The sequence below is a fragment of the Argentina silus genome (assembly GCF_951799395.1).
Source record: "Argentina silus genome assembly, chromosome: 8".
Taxonomy (NCBI): Eukaryota; Metazoa; Chordata; class Actinopteri; order Argentiniformes; family Argentinidae; genus Argentina; species Argentina silus.
In genome coordinates, this window is record NC_139662.1 from 15,419,145 (window position 1) to 15,423,687 (window position 4,543).

Below are 4,543 nucleotides of genomic sequence, written 5' to 3' on the forward strand. Positions count from 1 at the left end.
TTTCCACATCGTCTGTATCCGGCGGTAACTGGTTGTTTCCAGCCTCGGTGTCCCTATACTCTTCCGAGGACTTCCTGTCCAGAGAGGAAACGCATCACAGTGTCCTTCCTTCTGTCTGATCCGGATGGAGAGGTCAGCCACTGGCTGCCGTGGTCACATATACTCCGCCTCACATTCCTGATGTTTGTACGAAATATATATGAACTTATACAAGGAATATACACTCACCGAACACTTTATTAGGAACACTATACTAATACTGGGTAGGGCCTCCCTTTGCTCTCAAAACAGCATAAATTCTTTGTGGCATTGATTTCACAAGATGTTGGAAACATTCCTTTGAGATTCTGGTCCATGATGACTTGATTGCATCACGCAATTCCTGCCGATTTTTCAGGTGCACTTTCAAGCTGTGAATCTCCCGTTCTACCACATCACAAAGGTGTTCTATTGGATTCAGATCCGGTGACTGGGAAGGCCACTGAAGAACACTGAACTCATTGTCATGTTAATGAAACCAGTTTGAGACGACTTTTGCTTTGTGACATGGTGTATTATCATGCTGGAAGTAGCCATTAGAAGATGGGCAAATTGGGGCCATGGGGCACATGGTCAGCAACAATACTCAAATAGGCTGTGGCATTCAAGCGATGATTGATTGGTATTAACAGGCTCAAAGTGTGCCAAGAAAACATTCCCCACACCATTACACCACCTCCACCATTAGAAGGTGTACAGGTGTTCCTAATAAAGTGTTCAGTCAGTGTATAATATATACTACATACAGTATATACTCTTAGAAAAAAGGGATCTAAAAGGGTTCCTCATTTCTCCCTGTAGGGGAACCCTTTGAAGAACCCTTTTGAGTTCCATGAAGAACCCCTTTGTTCAACATGGATTCCAAAAGGGTTCAACAGGAAACCAAAACGGTTCCCCTACAGGGACAAATGAAGAACCTTTTTTTGTACTAAATGAAGAACTTTTTTTGTACTAACATTTGTTTCTGAGAGTGCACAGCCCTATAGACACAGTCCTTGATCATCTCTCTTCAAAGATACACTATTCCTGATTGTTTGTTTTTAAACACAAGTTCCATGACAATTGTCGAACTCTCAGCTCTTAAAACCATGGGAATGCCGTCTCTCTGAATCAGCTCGTTGATGTTTGTCTGAGTGGGACAGATTAACCACAATGGATGTGAGGAATGTATTATATAGTATAACTCCAGGGTTTGGTACGCCACAGCTAAATGATTCTGTTTTGATTGGTTCAATGTCGACCCCACACTAGAAGGAGAAATCACTCTGAACTCATATGTTAACATTGAGATCGTGATTTTCTCACGACTCCAACATGCAAGGGTTCTCTTGTTATAAAAGAGAGGAGGAGAATCCAAAACGTGACCTATGATTTTGGAACATCCTGTCACACACACACACACACACACACACACACACCCCTGTGATCCATCCAGCTGTGTTCTGGCCTGAGGTTTGACCTCTGACCTCTTGTGACAAGGCTCATTAAGAGGAGAGGGATATTCTGGGTTCTCTTCTCTGGAACACTGATGGGAAACAGGCTTCGCTGAGGAAACACTGGGAGGGAGGGGGGAGGAGGCGGGAGGCGGGGGAGGGGAGGGGACACACAGGCACATGGATGAACAGATATAGTGGTTCACAGAGAGAGAGATGGAGAGAGAGGGGGGGATCCCAGAGAGAAGAGAGGGAGGGTAGAGAAAAAGAGAGATGGTAAAAGAGAAAGAGAAAGAGAAAGAGAGTGAGATGGAGAGAAGGCGAGTGAGAGCAGGACCCAGTGTTTCTGAGAAGGGATAGAGAGGGCGAAGAGGGAGAGAAAGAGAGGGGATGAATGAAAGAAGGAGAGAGAGAGTGAAAGCAGGACCCAGTGTTCTTGAGATAGGATCGAGAGGGGGAAGAGGGAGAGAGAGAGGGGAAGAATAAAAGAAGGAGAGAGAGAGAAAGCAGGACCCAGTGTTCTTGAGGAGTGGACAGAGAACAGAACAGCTGTGCTGAGTCCTTGTTAAACTCTTGACATGTTCCCAGCATCCTCTTCCTCTGTCTCCCATACAGTCTATTCCTGGAAGGATAGGCTCACACACACACACACACACACACACACACACACACACACGCCTGCGCACATACACACAAACACAGACACACACTAACACACACACACACACACACACATTTGCACGCATGCACGCACATACGCACACATACACACATATACTCATGCACACACACACACACCTTTGGGGGAAGCTCTTGATATCCTATCTGAACACATCCTTCCTCCGTCCCATCCCCGAAGACCCCACTGATCTGACATGTCTAGATGGGTCAAAGCAACATAATGAAGAGTTTGTTTTGACCACTTCAATCATGTTAGAGCTGCATTAGTGGAGCCTTCCAGACTTCAGACTCAACACAGAGTTGGTAGGAAGATCACATCAGAGATCACACCAGAGAAAGAAGTATTGTACAGTATTATAAGTGTTGGAATGGGGCCCCCAGATGTCCTGTCCAGTGATGGATGAAGCCTCTGGCTGGGTCAAGGTGACAGGGTGATTATTTCAAGAAAGGGATGAAGGATGTGTGTGCAGTACCCGTGTTGGAACCAGGCCCAGGCTGTGTTCAAGGTTGCAAGGTGAGTATGATTGGGAATGTTTAGAACAAGGCCCTTAGAGATGAGCACAAGGTAGAGTACGGATGAAGGAAGTGTGTATACGTGTTGGAACCAGGCCCTGGCTGTGATGGATGAAGCCTGAGGCTATGTCAAGGTGGCAGGGCGAGTGTGATGAGGAGCGTATGGAACAAGGCCCCAGAGAAGAACACAAGTTGAATGGAGGGATTGTTTACAAGGTAATAACTTCACCACAGCTGCACAGACTCACAGATGAACTTGTCTTGCACAACATCCTTAAAAGCCACTTACCAGGGGAAGCTGGTGGAGGCAGAAATCGGAGGACGGGCTCATTGTATGCATGGAATGGAATGAGGAATGATACCATTACTCACGTGTTTGATACCATTCCTTATTCCATTCCATGCATTACAATGAGCCTGTCCTCCGATTCCTGCCTCTACTAGCCTCCCCTGCCACTTACAGTATAATCTTTTATGTGACAGTGATCCGGCAAGTCCATTATTCTAACAGCTCTTGTTCGAACAAGTCCATTATTATAAACACGCTTTAGATCTTGTCCTAACACACATTAAGTATTCATCGTTATCTTTAAAGAGTCTGGCGTTTCCGAAACAAACAGATGCTTGTAACACTAGAACTTGAGTACTAGACCTTGACAAGACCTTTCACAACTTTAGCTGTTTGACTCTGATCGGAATGATTCTCATGTTGCGTGTTCTTGTTGTTCATGTTGTGTGTTCATGTTGTGTGTTCATGTTGTGTGTTTATGTTGCATGTTCATATTGTTCATGTTGCGTGTTCTTGCCCCCTCACTTTCCTGATGATAATATTTTTCCACAAAGTCATGAAAATGGTTTCAGGTTGGCACGTCTCCACAACAACCTCTCCTCTGTTCCAGCTTCCTCTCCTGGTTTCCATGATGACCAGACTAGCACCACCTCTGCCGGTGTGACTGTGCGTTCTGTTTCCTGCCTTTGTATCAGCAGTCAAAGAATAACAACTTTATTGTCCCAAAGTTCCAAACTGACGATGATCCTGAAGTTAGAGTAGTGATTCATATCTGTTCCTTTACTTCTTGCTCTCACACTGGCCAACAGCCAACGTCCCTCTACCATTATCTGAGTGACAGTGGAGGCTGGTGGAGGGATCCAATGGGCTACAGCATATCTGTGTGTGTGTGTGTGTGTGTGTGTGTGTGTGTGTGTGTGTGTGTGTGTGTGTGTGTGTGTGTGTGTGTGTGTGTGTGTGTGTGTGTGTGTGTGTGTGTGTGTGTGTGTGTTGTAACCTCGACTTTAACCCTCTGACCAAGAACAGATGGGAGCCAAGAGTGTGGGCATCATCACACATGGTCAGCCTATACAGACAGACACACACACACACACACACACACACACACACACACACACACAAGAACAGCAAAAACATGGTCCAAACCATCACTGACCATGCCACGAACAGACAAAATGAGAAAAAGTACAAAGTCTATGGAACAGATCTTCCACCTTCACAAACATCTTTGTTAATTGATATTGTAATGTTTTTGATTGTACAATATAATTTCTGACATCACAATGTGTGGATCTCTATGTCTGTTCTCCTGTGTTTACTCAAGAATCTTTCTCTTGCTTCTCTCTCATTCTGTCTCTCTTTCTCTGTCCGTCTCTCTCGCTCCTTATTTGGTCCTGGACCATCTCCCTGTCTCTCCTTCCTCCCCTTCCCATCCTCATCCCTTCTTTCATGCTCTTAATTGTGCTCCTATTTCTTCTCCTCCTTCTGCCTCTTTATCAACAGTTCTATAAATTCCACATGAACCCACCACTAAGCTGGCCACTGCAGCCAAAGACACACACACACGCACACACACACACACACACAC